The sequence below is a fragment of the Bombus pyrosoma genome, linkage group LG13, assembly GCF_014825855.1.
Source record: "Bombus pyrosoma isolate SC7728 linkage group LG13, ASM1482585v1, whole genome shotgun sequence".
Lineage (NCBI taxonomy): Eukaryota > Metazoa > Arthropoda > Insecta > Hymenoptera > Apidae > Bombus > Bombus pyrosoma.
Genome location: NC_057782.1, coordinates 10,719,865 through 10,747,435, shown reverse-complemented (window position 1 = coordinate 10,747,435; position 27,571 = coordinate 10,719,865). Strand labels below are relative to the sequence as shown.

Genomic DNA, 27,571 nt, shown 5'->3' with positions numbered 1-27,571 from the left:
CTCAGACACGATAAACCTTCCTCCTCCGCCTCTCTCTCTCTCTCTCTCTCTCTCTCTCTCTCTCTGCACGTTGCTTTTAAAACGTTCTGCAGAATGCGTTCACGCGCTTTATTATCTCGACGAGCTTTACGCGAGCGCAAGACACAAGCTCGTCCACGATTTCCATTTCCTCCTCTTTATTGGCCTGTTAAAAGTTACGTTTGTGCCGGCATTTACGCCTGATTAAGGTTTAACTCGATTCAAATGCGAGAGAGGGAGACGAATAAGGGCGATGGAGCAGGGTGACTGCACCCTTCTGCACGTCACGGCTTTTCATCCCCTGTTACGCGATTTCAAATACGATCGAAGGGATGTTATTTAGCCGCTTTATGCGACGGATTGACTTTTATCGAGTCACCGGGGGCGCGACAAGTAATTTCTGCGGGTGCCACGGTCTTTCCTATTCTTCTTTCTTTCATTTTTCTTTCTTAGCACGGAAATCTTTTTTCAATAAATGGTTTTTTCAAGCGACTCTTCGAGGAAGAAAGCAGATGGTTTGAAATAATCAAACTACACGATACGTACGTAGACTACCAGGTGCCAAGTACGACATTTGCGATTAATTACCGATGATGAATTTTCGTAACAAGACATTGTTTTCTATCGGGTGAATCCTACCGCCGCGCAGGTCCGCTTTTTAAAAGGCAACCAGGTAGAAAAACGTAACGGAGAAACCGGCGGCGACGGAGAGAGGTGGCACGAAAGTGACCTAAAAAAGCCAACAAGCCATTAAATGTATTTTCCTTCACTTTGGCATCGAATTCGCGTAACGCGATACAACATTGATTCTAGACGAAGAAACAAAGAGAGAGAGAGAGAGAGATTTCTGGCTTCGTCGGGGAATTTCGGATCGAACAGCGATAACGTTTTAATACGATAATCGTATATTTTTTATCCAGGGCGGCTTCTTCCATGCATCGTGGTGGCAAAATTTTATCGTGAATCAGATTTCGCCTCGAATAACCTGACCTTCGTCCGCCATAATTGAACGATCTTAGACGATACATTTAAAATTAAAGCTTTAAGGAAAAAGACAGATTATGCGTCGTACGAAACTGTAAATCTTAGTCACGCGTAATAAAAAACGGCACAACAAAGAAGGAAGAGAAAAAAAAGAGATTAGGAGTCTCGTGGAAACTTCAAAGAGGAGCAAAAACGTTCCAGTTTCCCCTATCCCGTTTCCCATTGACCCGAATTCGGTGCTTTCCTGTCCGCACATCTCTTTTTCTATCGGCCGAGAAAACTTTTCACCAGCTGTTCTATCTTTCGTATCGTACCACCGCTATCATCGTCGCGTTTTGTTTTTACTTCGCCTCGTATCTTTTCTCTTCTCCCTTTTTTTTTTTTTTCAATCTACCCGTACACTACCAGGTAAAACGCAAACGCGGAGCATCGGAAAACCTTTTTTCTCTCACGATCTTTAGCCAACCCTTCGCGTTACAGCTTGATGTTGCATCAACGTGACATTATTTTTCGCGCTTATCTGACGTTATATTTCACCGTTTACCTCACACGTTGAATGTAACACCGAACCGTCTGATATTCAGGTCACGTGCCGGATTTTCCCCGTGTTTTTCGCGATATTTACACTCGCATCTTTTATTTTGATGCGATCTCTATGCCAGTGTACTGGAACAGAGAACAAAACTAAAGGAGAATGCATCGTAATTTATACGCGTATTCCGCATCCATTCTATTACATATTATGCTTGTTTCTTCTTTTATATTCGTACGTATTGCAAGTACATTCTCCAAAGATTTAAAATCCTCTTAATAAACAATTTCAGTTAGCCGTTCCATCTGGTTTCCCAGTCTCGCCTACGTATCGAGCTCGATCCCATCCCTGGCCATAATCGGACGATCTTCCGAACCAACGAAATAAAGCTGACGTTGCGCAACGCCAACGACTCGACCCCAATCAGGATGATTAAAAACGATTTGATAAAAAAAAAAACATGGTCGAGTGTGTGTTAGCGAGTCGAGTCGAGCGTTAATACATGGCTGGTCATCGTAACGACATTATCGACGTTCAACCGTTGTAATTATCATAATTGGCCCTCGCAATAATGATTTATTGGGCGACGTCCGTTACGCTCGATATAATCTATGGCATCGTATCATGTATAGCAATTTCCGTGCACAACGTATAAATAAATCCCCGTTATTCCCACGCGAAAAAGCACATTCGAGTGGATGGAGAAAGAGGTAGGGGAGGGGGGAGAGAGAGAGAAAGAGAGAGAGAGAGAGAGGAATGGTTCGATGCGTTTCGTTCGTTTGCCGATTGATGCGTTTCACGCGGTTCCACGAAACGTGGCTAATTCTAACCAGGCAAATGGAAATTGACGTTTGAGTAGCTTCGTCTATTATCTGAATCAATACTATCGGGAATTACAAATCAACTATTATCATCGTTATTTCTCTGGCCGTTTGCGTCCGCTGTTGCGTTTCCTGCTAATTAATCTTCGGGTAGCCAAACTTCTTTCCCAATTTGGGATAAATTATGCATTATGTTTGCAATGTGTTAATGCGGGCTTTTACGGTACGACGAGCAATGGTATATATAGTCATCGATTTGTTACGTCATATAATACCAAACATGTATCGATATATATATATATATAGGTCGAGTTTAAGTTTCCTCAAAAAATCAATTTAATAGACCGACTATCGTAGAATAAATTCGGCATTGCGAGCGACGAGTAAACATCGAGAGAGGCTGATTAGCAAAAATCACGTCAGCTTGCTACCGTGTAGCGTGTAACGAAATGTATTCGCCACGTACACTGTCCTGCGTCGTGCTTGACTTGTTTTCACGACAGAGCCAGGCTTTGTACGCCATGTCCCGAGGAAACGGCGTCGATAAACAATGTGCAACTTGCAATAAAGCTCGTACAAGTGTCCTTAAGACTACTTCAGCCATGTCGAAACAACGTTCTTGGTCCTGACGAATCTCTGTCGCAACATCTATAACACGACACGCTTACAAACAACTATGAGATTATATTTTTTTTCGCTTCCAATCGAAAGAAATGCCAACAATTTCGATCAGCCGAATCTTTATGAGAATATATTTCCGATAATAAATTTGGCAAATTTTTTTCCGTCAATTTGTCTGCAGCTTTTAATATCCATAATAAACGGCACGGTACTTTCAACTAAAATGTGCTTCCAAAGGATGCTTCGTTACTTTAATTATAGCTCGAAAATTACGATCGACCCGAGTGCAGCTAGAACACTGTTAGCTTAACTGATACTCGAAGATTATAAAAATTCCACTGTAACTTGAGAATTATTATTATTAACTCGCTTACGGCTCAAATTATATCGATTTAAATCGAATGCAATTTCAATTTCCTTTTCCATTAGATCGTTTAAAGTATTTCAACGAATGCGTTTTATATGTTACATAGAATCATGTTTGCCAGAAACAAGAACGCTAAGTAAATTAAAACGTTCAGTGAAACGTTATCGTGGTTGAACTCTCCATTCGTCCGAAATATTCATCAATTTGGTCAATTTCATGGAACGTTGTTATAATAGCCAGTTTTGATGAGCATCTTTTACACGATAATCCTGGTCAAGAACCAACAGAGTATCGTAATTAAAAATTCTACGTATGTAGAAGTTTTCATTTACATATAATTACGTTTCTGAACTTCCATCTCTGTTCATCGTCGTGGTTCGTCGACCGAACGATGGCACGGTCCAATAAATTAGCCGTATGCGGTGTACGTCGCTGTATTTCGTGTGGTTTTCGTTGCGCGAGTATCCGTTCTTTGCGTACGATTGAAAATACACTTCGATCTTTTGCTAAATGGAAGCGAGATTTGCTTTTCGCTCGTGTTTTCCGTTAAAAGAAATGCATCGAATATCGCGAATTTATCTTACTATCTGGCGTCTTAAATCGATCACAAAATCGACACGGATCGAGTTATTTAAGATGGTTTTATATGTAAAGGAACCCTAGAAGCCATATGCGAAAATATTATTTGCGTATTTTTAAGCGCAGCAAATATCCACGACGATTTAACGATTGATAATGATAATAATGGACGGTAGAGCAAAATTTAACGATCAAGTAAAATTGAAGTTTCGTATAAACGACATTTCACGTGCACCGGGCTAATAGTTAACAGGGAGCTCTATAGCCGCATCATGCGAGGAATTTCATTGCACGATGGGATGAAATATACGCTGGTTTGGTCTCGTGTTTCGGTTGACCTTTCGTCTACCACGTTTTAAGACATATTCAATCAACGCGTCCACATATCCGGTATATCCAGTTCCGTTACTCTATATCGAAGCTTCTACGAGCCTTAAAAACGCCGTAAAAACCTATAACCCTATCGAAAGGTGGCTTCTGCCAAAAAGCCTTTTATTTCTGCCACGAGATCGCATCTCACCATTTGTCGGTGGGTGGAAAACCGCGACAAATTATCCGAAGCGCGACTCTGATCCTCTTCGGTCGATCGATGCGTTTCGCCGATGCGGTTCGCTAATTCCGTACGTGCAAATGGAAACTGACGTTCGACCAGCTTCGGGATTATCCTCGTGACGAAATATCGCTCCCGCATCCTCACGCTCCGTGTAATCGAGTCGATCGCGCAGCTTCCAGTGGAAATAGGTAGGACAAAGGGAAACAGCGAGAAAAGGAAAATTGCTTCGAAGAAACGATAAAAAAAAAAAATATGGAAGAAAAAGGGGACAGAGAAAACTGGAGAAAATGTTTCGCGGGTGGAATTAAATTGGAGCTATGTGGTTGTTTGGTAGCCGGACGATCCAAGGTATGTTCTCGCGCGTTTCCTCGCATTCGTTTCCTCTATCGTTCGACGAATTTCACCTAACGGGTCGTGTTTCGCTCGTTCGATTCTCGATTTCGCGACGGTTTTAATTAAAGGTTGTCAATTAAACGCGACATATAATTAGGAACGATCGCTTGAATCCGAATCCGTGAACCACGTGGCGGCTAATAGGCCACGGATTTATGGCCCGTTTCGAACCGGATCATTTGCTGCAGGGATATCAACGATCGGAGAATATAATTGTATCGATCGTTCGACGCTTGTTAGTGGTATAGCTGGGGCTGGATCTCGTGCGAGAAGAGGAACGAGATTCTCGATTTGATTTGGTGATTTCGCGGCATTTTTGGTCCAATTCCTGATATTCTGGTAATTTATAGCTACTTGTTAGGTATATGCAAACGTAACCACTGTTACGTTTCACGGGCATTATACATTTTACGGATCAAGGAAAATATTCGATCGTACGTTACCATATAAATTAAGTTACCACGAGAACGATCGAAAATTCGTGAAAGGGTGTGACGTAAAACGTTATCGATATCAACGCAGATATAAGAAATAGAAGGTCCATGGGATAGCCATAATCCTGGTCATCCGCCATCGAATAAACCGGGCCATAACTTCTATCGCCATTAGGCCGTGGCAAAGTAACAATTTCGGCACTGAAAACGTGTCTGGCGTCAGCGTCGAGGCGCGCTACGCGACTTTTATGATGGCAAGACGAGCTCCAGTCGATTAACTTAATTAGACAATCGCCTAATGAATTCGAGAACGGCGACCCATTAAGCGGCCGACTAACGCGCATCCTTGATCGTTTTCTCGTATACGATGTACTCAGAATGGACTTTGCTATCACGAGCCTCGTAAATAGAGCTTTATCGCTCTTCGTTTGCCACCCTTAGTCGCGAAACCGTCGCTGCACCGGCTAAATCTCTGTCCCGACCAAGTAGATAGATAATGGGATGCCGTATAAGATGGTTTAAACGAGCAACAAAACTTGCTTTTGGGATAGTCGTAATAAATATAAATATTAAGGGTGTATGCTAGGTCTGCAACGAGACTGCGCGAGAAGGATACTTTCGAGAGAAGTTGTCAAGAAAATTCCAGGATTATATATTTTTCGGAATAACGGTAAATGGATCACTTGCAGAAGTTCTTCAGAAGACTTCTTTTTTCGAAAAAGAAAATTTTCTTTCGTCTCCGATCCACTCGTTTCAACGTTTATTTGAGTATCCGCGTACGTTGACGAAACGTTTGTATACCTAAGTTGGCATCCACCAAATACCAAAGCTAGCGGAACTTTCTTCGAACAGCCAAATTTAACGCGAAACTCCGTCAGGGAAGGTGTCAAGAGTTGCACAGGAGACGGAGCTTTGCTCTTTAATCTCGGTTTTGTTTCGAGTCGATAACTCGATTAGTTTCCGAGATATGAGATATTGGAGCGCGGCGTCTTAGACACGCGGCATGGCAAAACGGTGGCTGAGATTCTAAGATACGGAGTGACCTACTTTTTCTTCCTGAAATTACGTACGTCGCTGGCAGCAACAGAAAAATGATGTTGACTCAGCGTTCTGTCATTGCCTAGCTCTGGCGACTCGTGCGTAAATCGTGCGTAGGGTAAATCGATGAACGAGTGTGAGCGAGTAATCCGAGAGTGTGCGACTCGAGACTTAAAGAGGAACGTTCATATGGATCACGTGTCATATGGATCTTTGAGAATAACTAATGCGAATCGAATGTTACAATTTTTTCAAATTTTAGTACTTTTAATAAGTATTGTACGGCAATATCTTGAAACGAAAGATCGATAACGGATGATTTTTAAGCAGTTTCGTCTGTAGTAATATTCAGAGCTACTTTTAACAATTAGTCGATTTGATTCGAGCAATTAAACGTTGCTTCCAATCGCGATTATCGATGCTGTAACATTGAATGAACGTAATCGACCATACTTTCTAAATTTTGGCATTTTTTATTTTTGGTTTTTTGTAGTTCTGCCCTTTAAACCGGTTAATTTCGGCGATTAGTCTTAGCATTATCGAATAACAGCGAGAAAATCGGCCGGAAGTTAGGCACGCAACCGAAAACGGCACACCGAACATGCCGATCGATAGCAACACGCCTCTGGCGGATCTTTTCTTCCCGAAACTTTATTCTCGTGGTTGCCGAGGTCGATGGAAGAATTGCTGGTTGAATTAAATTCCTGCGGTGTTGTTCGGCTGCGCTGTCTACCGACCTGACTTCCGATAAAATCGAGCAGGCTTCAAATTGGTTATAGCCACCCCTAACCCCTAACGGAGTCGGTACACTGGCGTTATTTTCTTCGCGAGAAGCGAAATAGGGAAAAAGCGGAAGTTTTATATGTTTGATACTTGGTTCACTCAGGTTATCGCGATGGTCATTAACGTTGTTACGAATCGTATTTAATATGCACTGAATTTACTTTGAATCCTTCTGAAGGCAAAATAGAACGATATAACATCATAACGATAGAACATTATGGGTACATTAAAATCGCTTACCATAATTGCTATACGATTAGTATCATTCTAGAGGTGAGGCTTCTATCGTCGAAGGGAAACAGGAACGTATCTTGAAAATACCACGCTGGCGTTAATGGATCGATCGTCGAAGGGTCAGTGTCACGGAAACGACGAGAATTTTGTCCCACTACAGCACCTACGATTAAAAAAAGTTTCGATGTAACAACTGTTAAATGTAATATTTAAATGTTCTACATCAGGCACGGTGTTGCAACGGTTAACAGTATCGCTCGAGTAACTTATGAGAAAAAACATAAGGCGAGAAATGACTCATCGTGGAAGCTGAACCGTCGCTATACATCAACCTAAATGCGCGTCTCTTCAACATTTCAACTTCATTTCGCGAGACAAGTCCCCAGCACGTGCCTCGGAGGCTTGGTTCGAGGCGAATAAAGCAAGAGACATTCCTCAAGACCTCCTACATACGTCGGTCAATGAAATTCCAGGGCGGCGCCTGGCTGGAAAGCCTGAATTTTTCATTAAATTAACAGCGCAACAGGTCGCGTATGGCGCGTGTCGAAGAGAATTGTTTAAATATTGCACGAAAGGAGCGGCCGCGATGTCTTTTTTTCTACCCTTTACCGGTCCCCTTCAACCCTCTTTCCCTGGCGACGAATTAACGCGCAACAGGTGAGTCCCTACACTGTCCGCGCATAACTCAGCGAGACGGATATTTCGAATTTTTCCATCCTTTCTCGTCATTTTGTCGCGTCCCGCGTTTGTCGAACGAACCAACAAACCAAACACCTTTGCTCGGTGTTGCGTCAGAGGAAAATGGCGTCAAGTATCGTGAGAACGTGCACTGGCGGACAAAAGTTTCGGGTCACTCGGTTTAAGCCTGGATTATAGTTCGATGCTACGCGAAACGTCAATTGCTCGACTCCAAGCTGAGAAAGTTATCCCGTTGGAAGCCGTAAATTTCTTTTTAATTTCTTTCGGTATTCAACGAGGAGCAGAACACGGCCAAGTGTTTTTGTTATAACTTTTTGAAACTCGCTTCGAGCTACGTAACTTACGCTCAACAAGAGAAACTATGAATGCAACCGTTTCAATCTGTCACGTAGATGGCAACGAATCGCAGAAGGTTTATACGGGGCTACGATATCGTCATGTTGCATTTGGGAATTAGAAACGTGCACCGTCCTTTCAGACATCGAGCAAGGAGATCGATAATCCGAGAGATCTGCAGGATCGCGAACGGCAAAAAGAAACTAGGAGAAACGAAATATCGTCGACAAAGGAGATGAGCCTTCTGAATGAAACAGACTCGAAGAGATTGAAACGATAGCCGAACGAATTTTTTTTCCTCGAATGTCAAAGGAATATCGATGAACCGTGAACGTAAGATAAGATGTCGCGGTACTTGTAATTAAAAAGGAATTAACGTCGAGACACGGGCTAGTATATAAGGGACCAAAACCACAAAGAACGGAAGGTCCGACTAAACGAGAGAAGACTTGCGATAGCTTTGTGGATAATTAAACGTAGATCTGAGAATAGACAAGTAGAAGGCACAGGCTGACGAATATTATAGGAAAGTCTATAAAGAAATTATCGAAAGAAATAACAGGGAATATTCCGAACGTAAGTCAGTCGGTATTAAATCAAAGGGATTGCTGTATAAAGAATTGCCAAGAAAACGTTTAGAGCGAAGCAGAGACGTGATTCAGCGATGCGTACTTCTAAATTGAAGGTAAGCAGCGTCTTTTATGAAAAGCGTTCTCATTCTCAGGCATTTACGTGCATAACGTCTATTCGGAGAGACGAGTATCTTTCTAGTTTGAAAATTAGTGGGAAAATTACCTGTGTGCAGGAAGCAGCACCGGGAATCGAGAAGTGGAGAGATCTCTGAACGACTAGCAACAAGTTGCGAAAGCAACGACGTACCAGCAGGTTTCTTCGTACGCGTAGACGCGTAAAATTTTTCATTCGCCAAGTGCTGTCGTTCTCTCCTGCTCTTTCTTTCTCTGTATTTCTCCTTCACTTTCGCGATTCTCCAAAAACGATCGAGACCGTTTCGTCTGGCAGCGTGGTGCAACAGGTAGACACTTAGTATCCTTCTACGAAGCGGAATTAATTTCCTCGACGCGATCCACGTTTATCAGAACGAAACGTGTGTAGCTATGGTACCAGCCATCTATTCTTTTCCTCGTGAGAATCTTTCTCGGCTGTTCAGTGATCCAAAGTTTAAAGAAATCGAAAATTACCGACATTGATATTGCTTACCGGAATTTTAATTCCAACGATCGAATAATTTTTCTCCCCCGATTAAAACGTCGAATAGGGTAATACGAGATTTCTTTAGAAACGATCAAAATAATAAAGCAAGACGAACCAATTTCGCGGTGCATCGTTTCAACGACTTCCTTCCCTTAATTGAAATACTTTTCCTATCGTTGCTACACCGAACTACAAGAAGATTAATTCTACGAATGTCCAAGAACTACTCCCTTACGGTCTTTTCCCCCTGTTTTTAAAATTAAAACAAAAGGGAAAGCAAAAGCTTCGTAAATATTCTCTGCATACCATTTACGGAACGGTAAACGATCTTCCGTCAGACGCGGGGAAATATCAGGCGCAATAATAAGCTCTAGAGAAAGAGTACGTTGATAAATTGCACCACACTGAACAAATGCGTTTACAGATGAGAACATCGAGTGACTTTATCGCGCATACGAGGCCGATAACGATGAAAAAAAAAAGACAAAAAGAAGGCGTTGTAATCCCACAGTGGCACGTTTCTGCACAGGATTACCATCCATAGACAGGAATGACAATGTTCAATATGTCGGTAAGGCAATTTCCTATGAAAGCAACGTGCAACAGGTAGAGAACGTCGCCTTGCTCGCGAATCGTATCGCATTGGAACTTCTCGATCAAATAGATACAGCTGGCTTCGACGGAATTTTATTCGAGGCCGACTTACAACGTCTCGCTTTCTAACGACGATTATTTCACTGTCATGTGCACCTGATTAGATCCACGAATTGGCTCCAGAAGAATGATGTTCGAAGAGCTCGCATCCGTCGTTGTACGATATCCAATAAATAGAACGATAAAAAGAATTTTAATTCGTCCGAACAAAGGATGAGAAGAGAGATAGTGACGCGTAAAAAAATTGGAGAGTAAAGAATGTGACGGTGACAAAATATAAACGTAGGAAACAATTAGGGATAGTAATATCTATACGATCTCTAGGAATATTTTTCATCGAAGAATTGGATTATCTCGAACGAAACATCTTGTTTCCTTCGACGGAAAATCATTCTTGCTGATCTTGCTGAACGTCATTTCATACCGTTGGAGTCGTCTAACGACACGATATTGGCAAACTCGGTTTAAGCGCGACGTAACTAACGTAACCCAGTGCAGCGCGAATCACAAAATTCGCCATTGAAAAATGACTATCCACGGCGCGGCAAGTGGAACGAGTCAACCAGTGGTCAGACCAGGAATCGCGTTCCACCATTTCGTATCGATTTTTCGCGAGAAGTGGATGACCCGGTTTTTGGCGCACGCTTTGTGCCGCTTTTAACAAATGACCAGCCACACTCGTTCGCCGAGAAATTTCTAATCAGCCGCGAACGAAAAGCTACTTTGAAAATCATTTAAAAAGAAAAACTCACGATACCATCGATCTTCGATAGGGGATTGCTATTTTCATATATTAAGTCGATTAAATCCCGTTTTGATCGACGTGTTTTTTCCAATTTATAGGCCAGCAAAACTTTCTACTTCCGAAACAAAACATTTTTTTTTCTGTCGTCTATCGAATCACCACATTGGTTCGTCGTGAAATCACCGTACTATTCGTTGAAAGAAAGGGTCCGAGTTAAAACACGTTGATCAGAGAGCAGGCAACGATTCGGCAGCTTTCAAACAACGTCGAGACCTGTTTCGTGCGAATTTCGACGTGCCAACCCTTCGATGTCACGCGTAAGCGATCAACGACTCTTAATTACACAGTGTAGCAGCTCGTGCTTAATCAAAAAGATCAGCAGCTATGGAAGAAACGAGAGAAAGAGAGAAGTAAAGTGGCTTTGAAAATTTTCGACAGATATATTACGTTTCCTTGTTCGAGACGTCGGAGCGGAGATCGCGATGTATCGTTTCAGTTTCACACCGACTCGCGACTGGCGCGATCAATTACTCGCGTGGCCGCATACTTGTTTAACTTCAACGGGATTTTAGCGATGAAAGGAAAGAATCGAAGTAAAAAGAACGTAGAAGAGAAATTAACGGAATGGTAAAACTAGGAGGTAAAGAAAGGGAAAAAGAGCGACAGAGGAGGAAGAGTAGAGAAAAGAGGTTGAAAGGGGAAAAAATGGAGAACGCGTAGCGATTGCAGAGGTGTTAAAGGACGTTCTATGCCTGTCTCTGTCTCCGTAGGTACTGAAGCGCAGTTCGATACCAAGAACGGTTATATTCCAACCCCTTCTCCGCCGTTCGAACGCTACGCATCGCAAGATGGCTGGCCATGTTTGCGAAATGGCGCCTGCGCGTGCGATTTCTGCTTGGATGCCCCGTACGTCCCTCTACGCCTCTTCGTTCCTTCCTCTTTCTCCTTTCTTTCCATCGTGGAATAGCGATGGGACCGATCCGAGACCTACTTGCTATTTTTCATCGATTTGTCGTTTGATTGGTCGAGCTTTGTCAGTTTTAAGCGAATTCATAGTGGAAACGGCGTACGAGGAATTTTATGGCTGATTAATTTACTTGTTTCGAGAGACCTTGTTTGGATTCTCCGTTTTTCCTTTCTCTGATTTCTACCTAAATTGAGAGTTCTTTTTTCTGTTTTTAGACATACTGAATCATTGTACATTTCTTTGGAATGCGTCGATCGGAGAGAATTCTAAGATGCATTTGTGATTTTAGCAAATGTATTTAGCGTAAAAAGAGCGAGAGATACTGTAACGAAAGAGCCTCGCGAATTGCAAATTCAACGCGGCACAACAGAAATAGTAACCGTGCGTTTGAAAGCTCGATTCGTCCTCGATTTGAAGCTATTCAAACGCGAGGAAAATTCTGCTTCAGGAGTAAAATCAATTAAAAACGGGGACAACTCGGAGAATTAATCGCGAGGTTGAAACATTTGATTTGAATAAATGTAAATTAACATTGTCTTTTGACGTCGATATCCGGCTAACAAATACATGTTCGGATTTCTATACGTAGAAGTACTCGTTAAATGGTTGAAACGCGATAGAAATACGCCGACGTTGTCTCAAAGAAAATAAGAAAGGAACGAAATCGAAAAACGGATAAAAAATCAAGAAGGATAGAATATAATTAGCGGCTGACACGTTAAAATATCGATTTAACGAAGGCACATCAATACCATCCGAGTCACGTTTGATCCCATCGCTAACTGAAACATCCCCTGCTATTCGTCGCCGGTTCATGCGACCATCTTCATCCCTCTCCCCTTTCATTTGATCATCTCGGTCCCCTGTCTTTTCCCCAGACTATTCTCGCCTTTTCTTCCAATTCTTCGAACGGCCGATTTCCAGCAACCCCCTCACCGATACCTCTTCAACCACTTCGTCTATGATTATTTCGCACTATTACAGGGATGTCCTTGTTCGGCCACCGAATATCACCAAAAATATTCCTCTCTCTCCTTTACGGGTTTTAATCCACGTCCCCTCTTCTCATACACGCTGCAATCTTCTACAACGAGAGAAGACGAAGAAACACCTTTCGAATCACATTTTCGCTTAATTGCATTATTCGTCCATCCGTCTGGTGGAAAATGTGTCTTTTATCTCATTCTCTCGTTAACACTATTTTCGTATATGATTACTATAATCAAAATATTGAGTGAGTCATACCATGCCTCGATACGATGGAAACGCCAGAAACGGTTTATGTGTAAGAATTACTCGGAATGATTTCGCCTAAGCAAGCGTAATGGAGAAGTCGATAGATATAAAAACAGCGATGATGAAATGTCTGAAAATATATAGATTCTGACGCAATCAGAACGACACTGCAGTAAAATGAAATAAGTCGATCAATGATCAGACAACCTATTCAACTCGGAATGACATTCAAATAATTCGTATATCAGCATCTATTCTCTGCAATATCGCGCTGTAGTTTAGAATAAAATTTGTCATCATTACCAGATTTCTTGAAACGACTCCAACTTCTCTTACAATTCGACGTTTTTTCTTATCTTCGGTAACAGTGGAAACAATTTAGACGCGACGAGATATCCTGCTCTATGTTACGAGTTCTTCAAAGTAATTTTCAGTTAATCCTATAAACGCTTAACTGTGAAAATCTGTATTGAACGCACTTTACCTTACAATTTCATTTGGAGTATTTGTAGAGTAAAGTATAGGTATTCCGATTCTCGGTTAATCAAAGTAGCAGTTGCTCCCCGGTGCCACCAATTGAATTACTTGACCAGGCACGTTTCACTCGCTAAGTACTGCAAGTGACTTCGTAACTTGCGGTTAATACGCTGATACAAATTTAAACGGGACACGAGACTGATTCTTGAAACAGTCTCTATGAGTATTCGTCGCTATTATAGGACACCCTGGCTGGATCAATAAACGTTCTACGCTGGGCAAATCCGTCTCTGGGCACGAGCATTTTTATCGAGTATTTATCGTACGAAACCAGTCCAAATTCAACCAGAGACACAGCCGGACGTAACTTTGCGCTTCAAAGGAGACTCGATTCCAACTCGTGTCAAAATGGAAATCCCATTGTTATAAAGATTGATTTTTTCTTTAGAAAATTCTACGAACATTCGAAAAAATATTCTCACAATGGTTGAACTCTTGGTCGCGACCGAGTTACAGAAACGTTTCCGTACGAGATAGCCATTTCGCGATATCATAAAGTGTCCGAAGCGTGGCAACAAGCGGATGCCAGCAACAGCCCAGGTCTGTTGGCGCGTGTACGCGCGCGTTGTCGTGTATTTTGCGTGCTTTTCGCCCGAACACATCGAGCACAAGGGGATTCATTAAGCGCGCGTGGACGCGCGTGTACGTGCTTTGTCAGTCTCTATCGGGATGGATGCTCGTGACGTTATGATTAACGCGACTGAATTTTACGCGCGAGACTTCGCATCGAGCCGGTGATTTCCGGCCGAATCGATTAAGCTTTCCGCGCGTGATTCGTGCCCGATCACCGGAATCGATCGACGCGACGTTTGTCACACTGTATTTTTCGTTCATTTTCTCCTCGTTTTTTTTTTTTTTTTTATCCTTTCGCCGACAAAAAAAAAGATTACACCATGTTGTATGCAGAATTGTTTGACGCGATTTATTTTTTGACTGACGCGAAGATTAGATGGAAAAAAAATTGCAGTAACGGTCAGTTGAAAACAACCGATAGAAAAAGCGAATGACGATGTTTTAAAATTCACCGAATACATAGGTTGAACGCTAGATATCGGACTACGCTTTTATAATTTTGGTACGATAACGAAACTTAAATTGTATATGTTTTATCCAATGATTCCGCATCTTCCATATAAAAGATTCGACTGCAAAGTCAATCGCTACTCCGAACGAAAGGTACGCGTGATTTTAAATATACGACCCGATAACTGCGTCGCAGCAGATAAAGATCCTCCTTCTCATAAAACATCCTGCATGTGTTAGATTTCTGTTGCGATTCGCGAAATTACCGCGCGATCCTTAATACCCGATTAATTTGACGAGCTCGTTCGTATCGCTTTCATCGACCGACTATACGCTCCGTATATCCACGTTTTGATCACACGTCGCTCATCTCCCCAGCAAGCTCATTATACTAAACAGTCAACACGTTCTAGCGAATCGAGTCGATCATGATTCCAAGAGCGTACCACGTCCACGAACTCGTACGTACGTACACGAGCGTGCCGAGGATATCGAACGTGCCTTCTGCTGCTCCTTTTTCCGCTGTTCCTGCTCGCGGGTCATTACACCGGCCCGGATATCCAGTCCGAGAGGATCTCTTTCCGGAACACAATTAAAGGCAGGAAGCGTGAGAGCCATCCCGGCTCCGAACCCGCTCTACTTCGTCTATGTATACACCTATACCTATGTACGCAGGCATGTACGTACGTGTCTTTGTATGTGTGTTGAAGGGGGCGGAGGGGGCGAGGGTATGTCGAAAGGAGGGCAAGCTCGCAGCGATGGAACGCGAGGGGAGGACTAGCCGAGTTTTCTCGACCCCTTAAATTTCGGCCTGTACCACTTGTTGGCGGCACGCTCGAGCAACAGATGACACCGACCGCCTCGGCGTGCCGATTGTAATTTAATTTTTTCGCGCATACAGATACCCGGCGATTGTCGCGAGTAGAGATCTCGTTTGTTCTAATGATCCGCGACCTCGATGGAACGATGTGACCGAGCAATCGGTCGATGATCTGCCAATGTAATTCTTCTCTATGGAAAGTCTCGAAGAAGGGGCGAAAATTTTGCAAAGCGGTTTACGAGCGTTCATTTTGTCCCAAGATATCTCGAAATAGAACGTAATACGAATACCGTAGAAACCATTGTTTCGACAAATTCGACGATCCTAGGTTTGATTCCTAGGGGTTAGTTAACGACGTTAGCGTAACGTATTTTACCGATACTGATAATACTTTGGCAAGAACGTTTTGGAAATTCAAACGCGAAAGTCCCCTGTTACACGGCCGTGCGATTCTTGAGAAAACACATTAATAGCTCGACGATAGTCATTGCTCTGAGCGGATACGCCTCCCAAGGTTCGATTCACATCCTCCGACTCAACGGCCAGGCTAATATTTTCAAAATTATTAGCCCGTACAGCGCTAATTCGCCGATATCAAGTCGGTTCCGCGTCGCAGCCAAGGTACAAGTAACGGTAATGTCGTTATAATTACCCAGCAGCGGGAACTTGGGCTTTGAATATTCAATAGGCAGAGGCAGCTAGTAGTTCGAGTCAGCGCGTGAACCGTTCGGCCCTTTTAACCCCCTCATGACGATCTTCCTACTACCTCACGTGAGACTTAGATTTTTCACGACCACAGACCCTATCTAACTGATTGCTTATGCTGTGCACAACTACTGAAATTCGATTCCAATGGAAGTCGACTACGTGTAGCGATATCAAAGTGCAAACATACATACTATCGTTCGTAAATATCCGAACGTTTTAGTTGATTTGTAGCGATACCGAAGGATAACGGTAATAGAGATACCAAGACTAAAATAACATAGTAACGTCAGATAAATCGCTGAATCCCTACGCTATAAAGATTCACTTTCAAGATGAAACAATAAATTATCGGAATTATCCCTACGCGTTATCCGAAATCTTGATTCTAGGAATTTAATTTGCGTTTATAATAATTAGCGCGTAAAGTAACGTGACTACGCGGCATAGGGACGATCGTGTGCATACCTCGGTCCCAACCGAATTAATAATAGAGTTAAAACGTACCCGCCTCAAATTTCAATGCATTATCATTCAAGGGAGGGAATAGCTCGCCAGCTAGAAGCTACACGCAGCGGGCTCGATAATTAGCCTCAGATAAGCTAATTATTTCGATCATTACTATTGCATTAAAATAATTCGACGATACACATTCTAATTATCTGTCTCGTTAAAGTTGAATTAATCATGCTGTAAGATCTTGATTTATGCGTATTATTATTTAAATATGCACAGCCTACACATGTGAAACTTGAATCAAGTATGGATATAAAGTTTCTTTTTAATCGGATATCTCGTTTAGACCTCTCATCGAGGACTTCTGCAAATAATTTCTAGACCATAATACGGTTACTTTAAGTGGCTAATTATACGAAGTACTTAAACATTCGTGCTTTTCTTATTTCTTTCCATGTTAACCAAGATTTCGATCTCTACGCTAAAAATGCGTTCGCTTTCAGGCCTAGGGAACGGGTTCAATGTCTATTTTATATTATACGTATAATTCTAATCTCCACATCGATCACGAAATAACGATACTATTTCTGCTAATTACGCACATTCATCGGTTATTACGTATGTAACATACACTTTGCGGAATCACTAACCGCTCGGTATCTTCGCAGCTATGTAACAGATATTTAAATAATTATCGCTGCTAAAATTTCGCGCTGAAAAATCAATTCAAGTAGCCAATGAAAAGTTCTACGATTACGTAATTCAGCATCTTTAAAAAACTGCCACCTTTCCAACGCGTATATGTATTTCATTTCTAACAAACACACGGTATATCCCATTCATTTTAGGTTAGAGGCTCGTCAAATTCAGTCTCACGGTTATACTATCCACCCCACAGTCAACCATAAACATTTATCATTCACGACGAACGAATCGGCCGATAAAATCGTAAATGCTTCACCAACAGGGAACGCAATACGATATAATCTAAACGTGCCTTGTGAAAAGTTCGTTTAGATTAACGTTTAAACAAACGTTTTTAGAAAATCGATACAAAATATCGACAATTCTATTCGTGTTTTGGATATTAGAATGAAATAATAAAGCTAATCGTTTTAAATATTAAAACCATAAAAGTTCTCTGTCGATCTGTTATACGATCGCGAATAAAAAATTCTCCTGCTTCGAATATATGTATAAAACTTCTGAGTATACGATACGTTCTGTTTAACTTGAAACGCTCAAATATCGGGGAAAAATACGAACGAGAGGAAAAAATGTTTGGGCGAAAAATCGTACGATATGGAGGAGAGCGTAATGTACTTTTATCTATTTAATCGTGAAATGGCCTTGAAACGTCCTGTAAAAGTGACGTTACAATCCTTAAAATGGATACCTCGATCTTTTATTACACAGCTACGTGTTCAGACGTGTTCAAAACGCTACAAACTGAGACAGGTGCATACTGTATACGTATACGATTATACAATCGTTATCACTATACGATCGGGCGAGCAACGATGAAAAATCCTGGATGAAAGGTCCTGTAGCGAGCGAGAACGGCGATAGAATCTGTATGATGGCGGCTTCTAATAAAAAAAAGTAAGTCGAACAAATCGTTTTCACGCGGTGCTCTCTTCATTTTTCGCGGGATTCGACTCTGGAAATCTATCCGCGTTGCACCATGCGTCACACCGCAATCCGTTGCGATCATCTTGCTGGTATTCGGCCGTGCCGATATTTCAGCACGCTCTAATTAAACTCACGGAAGGAGACTTTCATTTCGCGTGATACGACCGCTGTTTCTACTCGCGTGCTCGCGACATCCCTTTTTTCCAGGGGTGTGACACTGAAAAAGGGTGAGCGGATGGAAAATTTGCTGAGCAGAGAAATTAAAAGGGCCATCGTGACTTTGCTCTCGCCGTCAGAGTGTTTTAACGCGTTTTACCCTCTATCCTTTGAGGTAATTATGTTGTATGATAATTTTAAGCGGTGATACCTCTTGGAAAAAAGGGACGAGAGAGGAACTAGAAAGCTTCGTTGAGGTTTCAACGACTGAAAGGGAACGAGATTCTCTTAGGAATGAATTTACGTAGAATCAGGTCGACGAATGGATTCTTCGTTTTCTATATTAGTTAAATCTTGACGCCCGCGAGTATCTTGCAGAGAGTGAAAAAAATCTCGTTAGAAAGAATATCGGAAATGCGATTTTTATTTATTTTTCAATACCTGGATGATTATCCTTTCTGATCCTGCACGGACCATCGAATTAACTTCCAAACTACTTCCCGACATCGGCAAAGAAGGAGAAAACACGCAATAACTTGGAAATAAGTGATTTGTGATGTCGCAGCACAGGGATTCGGCCCTCGATATACGGACGTTATCGAAATAACTTAATTTTTCGATTACTCGATCCGCCATCCACCGTCGACTCCACTTCGGAGCTACTCGATCGCCTTGGTTCTCGCCTTCTTTCTCCCTCGTTAATAAAAAATCGATGGCTTCTTCTCGCTTTATTCCCTCGTGTCATTCTTGTACACACTTGGTGAGAAAGCTTGTAACGTCGGTTCTGTATCCCGCGGCTTTTTCGTTTGTTTCGAAATGGCCTCACGCCGTGAACTGAGTGCCTCCAAATGCGATCTATTTACGTAGCAATATCCGAGGAATAACCCAAGACGAAATTACTCGGGTCCTGCTGCGGGTTAATGCACGTCTCAATTTTTATTTCGCCATCTTTCAGCCCGTTACTGTTTCCCCTCGTTGCAGTAAATCTGAAAATCGAGGATATTCTAACCGTCCGAAATATAGTTGTCTCAAAGTTAGTCGTGGAAAACTAACAGAGTGGCAAAATTCTTCCTGCAAATATCTTTCTCTCGATAATTCCTTTGTCAGAGGGAAAAGTTTCAATACGGAACCGCGCGTTACCTTCAGACGATTTCTCTGCATGATTCCGACTTCCGAAGCTTCGCTAACTTGTCATCGCATTGGAAATATTTCTGTGTTTGGGCTTCGAAACTCGAAGGGCAAGACGCGCGCGAAAACCAAGGCACGTGCGTGTATGCACGAGAGATAAATTTGCCCGGCAAACCTCCGACGGCAGTTCTAGCTCCGAACTAACCCTCTAGTAATTCAGCCTTTAAGTCAATTAACTTCTTCGTTGCACGACCACGCGACAGATGATTAAGGCACCGTGTTGCTTGCCGCGATAAATTTCTGCGGTTTATTCGCCGCTTGTCCTCGTTCGTATATACCTATGTACGTGTTACGACTGCGCGAATGCTCGATAGGGAGTGTTTCTCGGAGAATAGTCTGGCAAGAATAATTAAGAAGACAAATTCGCTCGTCATACTTTTGCATAGAAGCAAGACTTCTACGAACGCGAAACGCTCGCTAGTTTTTTTAATTTAATCGTATAACGAAATAATCGCAAGATTTGTTAAACGGTTGAACCATTATACGAATGATACTTGTCTATTTAGTTTTCGGTAGGACTACTTGTAACTCGTATATAGACTTATCAAACGATAAGAATATAATGTCAGTCCCTTTAATATTTATTTTTACGAAGGAGCGATAGAAATTATGCAAGTTCGGCAACTTGCCGAATGTACAGCAATTTATGAAAATAACAGCTATCGAGCGGAAACCATGGTACAAATTACGAGATAACAGAGCAGCGTTCTACTTCCTTAGAGTTTCTTTAATCAGTGAAAAATCATTACGAAACAAAGTCAGACTGATTACGCGAGGAAAGAAAAAGAAATATTACGACGTACTTTGCTGTCAAAGCTAATACTCTCCTCTGCTTGCCCGGTTAAATGACAGATTTCAGGGTCGTCGAAATGAAAAAGTTCACAGAAAAGTTTTCGTTGCGACTCGTCGTCGGATGAACTCGATGAACTAAACTACGAGGACACCGATCTCGGAAATGTTCGCGTGGGAAACACGAGAGAAAAAAAAAAAGAAGAAAATTACAGACGAGGAGGTGTTCTATCGTTGAAGCAAACTTTCTATTTGCGTTATCTTGTTTCGTTCTCTCTCGCAGCTTTTCACGTAGGAATATTACGTCGTTTCGTGTCTCTCTACTACCCCCTTCCATCGTCGTTCGGAGACAAATAATCTTTGCTTTATTTAGCATAGTTCCAAACTTTAAGTGGATCGAAGACACGTTGAAACGAATATTACGGTAAAAATTCTCATAACCACAGCCATTTCTCTTCCATATACGTTTTTGCCCCCCTAGTTCTTCGATTCTCAACATTCAATTCTCAGGCCGCGGCTTCCAGCACTTCCCTGAAACTCTCCATCCTCCCCTACCAATCTCCTGTCAGGCCCTCCTTTTGGCCGTATAATCCGCAAATTACTAACCTAACCCCAGCGAGCATCTTAAAGACCAAGGCTTGTTCGTGGTAGATTCAAAGGAGGTAATACCCGGACCAGACTTGGCAAGGATCCGGCAGGGAAAGGCCCTGAAAGAAGGATGAAATACTTTTCTCCTCGCTATCTGTTTCCTCGTTCGTACGAGGAACATCCACGTACCGTGTCTCTCTTTTTTTCGTCGCGACTTCAGCATCTTCCGGCATGCCTCCACTCTTCCTCTTTTCAACGATGCTTCTGCAAACACTTATTACACCGAAAATGTGGAATTCAGCCTCATCCAGGGTTGGACCGTTCCGAAACTTTGCCCGTGATATCCCTGCCCTAACGCACTTCGTTCGCGTTTTACAGAAAATTAACGAATTTTCTAGCAAAAAGATACTTGAAGGTATCTTGGAAATTGTCGCGAGATATGAAAGACGTAGATTTCCAATATCTCTAAAATTCTATAAAAGACATTTCCAATTATCCAACGTTAACGTAACGTAAAGACTCTCCAATGAACGATCATTAATAGCAAGTTAGCTGGCGTTTCTCGGACATCGAGCAACAGATTTCGCGCCAATACAATTTTACGAGGAGCGTCTCGAGAAAATAAAAAACACGTACGAACACATGCACGACAGCATGCAATACCGAGTGCTTTCGATACGGGGAAAATGCTTAAACTCTGTATTACATAACCCGGTAGAATGGCGTACTATCCCTGAAATGGATGGCATGGTCGTCTCAAAACACCACGGTCATATGGCGTCAGAAACGACCGCGGCGGGTCGAACGCTCGGAAACGCTGTATTTTCTTTCCCTTTCTCTCTTTCTACCTTTCGTTTTTCCTTGCCCCTCGCCCCATCCATGAAGCGCATCGAACGCATCCAATAAAGGTGAGGTTAACGATGGATCGTTAACTTAATGAACGATGGGAACACAGCGTTAAACGCGCGCGCCCACACGTGCCGTGTATAAAAACGTCTGTGGAGAAATTATAGTTGACAGACATTGTCCTCGTCGTTCTACGTCTGTTATAATGGTCGATCGAAAGGGCCACCATATCGATCATCGCCGGTTCCATTTAGTTTGCGTAGATGGGTATCGTTCGTTTTTCTTCCCCTTGTGGCTTCTTCCAAGAAACGTTTCATTCTTCGAGAGGATCTGTCGTTTCAAGTATCTTATTTGGAGAATCGCGTAATAATCCGCGAAAATGTACCATACACTTCGTTTCAAGGTTCAATAACGCGGAGATGTTGATTCCTGAAAGTGCGAAACTATAAACAAGACAGCAAGCAATTAAACACCACCATGCCGATACCCAATCGACGACGATTAGGTACATCATACGACAGCTTTACCATCGACTAAAACCTCAATATCCATGATATCGTTTCGATCCAATTCAACGGTCAACGACCCAATACGTTTTATCATTAGTACAGATCTGTACGTAATAAGAAAAATTCCTACCTAATTTATAAAACCTGAAAATAAGGAGCTTCTGAAATCAGTTGTTTTATGTCGGTAGGGATACAAATTAACCGTATGTTTCGTATTGCATCACGATCCGAGTTACGAGAATCGAATGGTTAAACGATTTCAATCGGAAGCTTTATCGATCGCAAGATCGTAGCTAGGAACGATCGAGGAGCCGTTTATATGATTGTACGATAAATTGCGTCCGTTCGACTCTTTTTCTTTTTCTCATCTTCAGCGTCGATATAACGCCGATTTTACTGCCTCGTCGACTCGAGATCCTTTTCATTAAGGCTTTTACTGGCCGCTAAATACGCTGAAACGCATACAGTCGGTATACAGAAGAATCGAAGCGAAGGGGCAACGAGAAAAAATACACAAAGTAATACCACTAATCGAAAACCAGAACGAAATAGGAAAAGCGAAGTGAGTGCGATGAAAGAGAAGAGCGAAGAATTGTTGAGAAGGAGAGTCGGAGGAAAGGAAGAAGAGGAAAAGAGAGGAGAAAGCAACGTAGGAAGAGCTAGAAATTGAAAGAAGATGAAGAGGAAAGAGAAGAACCTCGTTGGTCGAATATTAACCCGAATCATACCGAGCTACACCCGTTTCTTCACCCTCTCAGGCTCATTACTGGCGAGTAGTAAAGTCTTCACGTGTGCGTGTATCACTTTGCTCCTTAAGACTGCACCAAGGTTTCCATAAAATCGCTTTATCGGTGACTCCTTTCAAAGCGGTCGAGGCCAATCGCGAAATATCTAAGTCACCGCCGTGAGTCGAACGTAAGTACGTACACCTGCAATTAGCAAATACGTGAATGACTTTTGGGTCGGCTAGAAATTGTTCTCGTGAAAAGTCGTGTTACTTCGTGATTTTCTCTTTTCATCGACGGTTTTCTTCACCTTCCTCCTGTAGTTTTCTTTCTTCCAATCCGTAAACTAAAAAATTTCAAATCCTGAGCCTCGAAGCCAGAACTTTAAATCTTCGAGAAACCGTGCTTCGTACGAATATCGCTACCTTAAAAGTATCTCGTTGTTCTTAATGTTAGTCCTGTGTTGATTTGCAGAGAATGCTAGTCGAACATAAACGCGCGCGCGCGCGCACGGTCATAATTAATAATAATCGTGAAACCGTATTTTTTCGAACGTTTAACAGCGTCGAAACAGCGTTTATCTAAATGAGACGTAACATGGCGAGAACTGTTGTGCAATTTGAGCGTTTTAACGCGAGAACGTAACGGCTCAAAATTGCCTGGACTGACGTGACGCGACATACCGTGACGGAAACGCATGGAAATCGTGTGTGCGCGAACGACAACGACATAAACAACCGATCGCGCTTTCTCTTCGATTCGTCGCGACGTGACGCATCCGTTTTTAAATTGTAAAATAAAAAGGAACGCACCCGGTGAAAATGTCATTTTACATGGGTGTACGGCCAATGTTTATCGAGAAAATAGTTGGGCAAAAATGTGGAAAATATTGGATTTCGAAGATAATAAAAACGACGGGGTGGAAGGCGAGCAATGGAAATTAATTTGCCGAAGCGATCGCTAAACGCCTCTGATTTACAGATAGATAGTTGACTTTATCGAACGTATATTTGTCGAAGATCCTCTTTCAAATCTATTTCGAAAGTTGTGTTACAGCCAAAAAATTGTCATTACGTATCGGTAGGCGTAAGAACGTCGTCGATGAAAAAGCGAAACGCAACGACGCTGAGCGTCTTGGCGCTGATATTATTTCAAATCACCGAGACGTCTGCCGGATTTTTAAAGAACGACCACTTTGTGTCACTACGTGCCTCAAGTGAGTGAGACGAGGTTGTCGTCGTCGTCGTCTACATCTACGTCTATGTCTACGTCGGTGTAGGACGTTGAGAGGAGGCCATAGGCGTCCAGACGGCGACGTCGTCGCCGGCGCCGAGCGCCGTGCTAACTAGCACCCCTAGCGCACACACCCACGCCTTTATTAAACGTCGCCCGTCCGCTCGCCGTATATGTTTCCCCTCATAAAATTGAACATGGCGTACATACCTATACGCGTGAAAGAGCTCGAAAGGGAGGCCAGAGGAACGGAAAGGAAGGAGGACAGAGAGAAAACGGTCGCTAAATGCAGAACGAAGGAAAGAACGAAGCGAAGGGAGAAACGTATGAATTGCGAAAGAATGGAAAGAAACAAAGGAGACAAAATATCGCGTTGTGATTTTTCAATTATAGTTGGAGCTCGTACAGCTGACGTTACAGATATTAGAGAAATTTCGAAATCGATGCATATGAAACATCATCGGAATTTCCATCGTTTTGTGATCGTACAGTATTTTGAGAATGATATTTCTGGATTTGCGCTGTACACGTCCATAACACTTTTTTCATGAAGGAAGAAAAGGAGAGAAACGAAACGCGTGAAAGATAGAAAAGTAATAAAATTCGTTTCGTCTCTTACTAAAAAGAAGAAAGAATTACGAATGGCCTGTGAAGAACTAATGTGAAAGAACGAGGCAAGGGGAGAATGCACGAAAGAAACAAAGAAAATAAAATTCTTGTACCCTGAATCAGAATGTATCCGCAGTTTTTGTATTCATAAAATACCTAGAGCGAAGCGTGAATGCGATGGGGCAAGGTGGTGAATTTAAACGAAGGACAAACGGAAAAGACAGAAAGGAATTCAAGGGAAGACGCGAGAGCAGCTAAACGTTGAGTTGCGATACAGATAATTTTATATTGTTTCCTCCAAAATATACGATTACGACGTTCTTTTAATATTCCTATCGTTCAAAGTATTGGTAGAAAGGCAAATTTTTGACCGATGGTGTATATCCTTCGTTTAACACGATACTTCGATCGATCCGATTCGATTATTAAAAAAATACCTTTCCTCCCAACGTTCTAGATTTACGTCCTCTAACAGAGAGCAAATCGTCCCTCTAAAACAGCAGCAGCAATTTCCATGGACAGTTCGGACATAGGAGAACGATGATGCAACCGTGTTCGTTGGAAGGAAAGTAAAAGAGGAAGAAAGAAAGAAGGAGGGTAAAAAATAAAGTTACCGTAGACGGAACATCATATAACGACAGAAATACAGAGGATAAAAATAAAAAGACAAAAAATGGAAGGGAGAACCGAAGGCAGGATGAACGAGGGAGAGTGTGAAAGAAACGGGAAAGAGGGTGACTATAGGGTAGATGCACAAGAGGAGAAGGAGGAGGAGGAGGGGATTAAAGTGATCTGGCGAGAATCAGGGCGGAAAGACAACGTGAGTTACAGGATTTATTAGATCCCTGTCTCGAAGTCTTTTAATTACGATGGGATAACGTGACAAAAAGCAAAATTATATATATTTCCACGAAGGGGCGAGGATAAGAAATAACGTTAACCATTAACGAGTATTTTCGATATCGGTGTTCCGCACCCTTTGGTAATAGTCTGCGCGGGAGCAGAACATTTTAAAGGTGGTAAAGTGGGTATTAAACTGTAGATGAAATGGCCAAAGCGAAGATAAGAGACAGAGATGGTGCAAGAATTCATGGTACAGCAAATGAAACGAGGCATAAATACGGTTTATTTTTCAGCCGCCTGCTATTCACACTCTTATTGCCTTCGATGCAGTGCGAGAGACGCGATCGGACAGAGATCGGGTGCGTTTTTAAGAATAAATTACGCGCAAGAATATATATTCGCAGCATTGTTGGCATTTCTGTCGACTGCGTGATAAATTTAACATTTAATACAGAAGCATGTCAATGTGAAAATGAATATTGCCTCTGAACAAAGATACGGATACGTTCAAATTGTAAATAACTTTTGAGAATGACACCGCTAGTCACTCGATACGAAATTTCATGGATCCTTAAACGTCTGCCGAGCGGGAATCGTCGACAATCAATTGCTCGTTCGACAAATTTCCTCGAAAACGAACGAGACGTGCAAATATTGAATTTGCAGGCCACGGATCGCGCCTGAACGCTTGCTCGTGATAAAAAGTTGACCCTCCAATACGTCCCTTTACCCGGACAAGGTACGCTTTACACGAGCAAGAATATATACATCTTAATAGGAATAGAGGTAGAGGGTGAACTCTCGTGCAAAATTTATTAAAACCCTCCATCCTCTCTCTCTCTTACCTCGTCTGGTTAACCGTTCAGAAAGCGGCAAGCGTACGTGAATTAAAGGCAATGACGACACGACGTACATGTCCTATACCTGTTGTGTCAAAGGAACCATCCAATGTGGGGTTAACACGGTTAGATCCCGTCCCCTGGAAGTCGCTCGAGGGTAATTAAAAAGAATGACCACGAACAGCCTGACTAAATTGAGAATTCGGTAGCGAAAGTGCCTCGTGAAATCGCGCAAACGCTGATCGATCCACAACCGTATGTGGGACAATCGTTCTTCTTTTGGGTTCAACGTCCATTTCTAAAGTGTTGTGACACGTCGAGATCTATTCGAGAGGAATATCTTAATAACAATAGCACGAACAACTTGAATACGTTTTACGGGTTCGCTTTTACTCACGGATTCCTAAATTACTGTAATAGAATATATTTATTTATATATATTTGAAGCAATTGCAGCTGCCCGTTATTACTAAAACAGGATTATAAAAGAAATATTTAAAACACGCGAAGCTTAAAATCATCGAAATAAATTTATTTTAATTCAATAAAAACCACCCTGTTTTAAATAAAATTCAAACGTGAAACAAGCTAAACCAGAGCGGATCATATTTTTTAATATACGGCATGCCATCGAATTATTATTTATAGTGAGAGATTATGCTCAAAATTATTTTCATGCTAGAACAAATCAAAATAAGTAGAAAGAAATTTTTCATCGCAATTGCACGACATGCGGGTCGCTATGCTTCCTGAAGCGCTTCGTTCGTTGTCTAAAACCAAATTTTACATGCAAAATGCAGCTTTTTACCTGTAAAATATCGCGGCAGTCATAAAATAGGACGAATCATAATTTCTTTTTTCTATAGA

General features: G+C 42.1%; 1 protein-coding gene and 1 long non-coding RNA gene across 3 annotated transcripts in view; one reads left to right on the top strand and one right to left on the bottom strand.

Moving 5' to 3' along the window:
- Positions 1–11,982, bottom strand: part of LOC122574457 — a 93,873-nt gene extending 81,891 nt beyond the window's left edge. The window contains exons 1-2 of the long non-coding RNA XR_006319066.1: positions 9,188–11,982; positions 7,364–7,520 (exon numbers count right to left, since the gene is read on the bottom strand). This is a non-coding gene — a long non-coding RNA (uncharacterized LOC122574457). The remainder of the gene's footprint in view (positions 1–7,363; positions 7,521–9,187) is intronic.
- Positions 1–27,571, top strand: part of LOC122574448 (spermidine synthase) — a 189,949-nt gene that overhangs the window by 151,514 nt on the left and 10,864 nt on the right. The window lies entirely within an intron of this gene.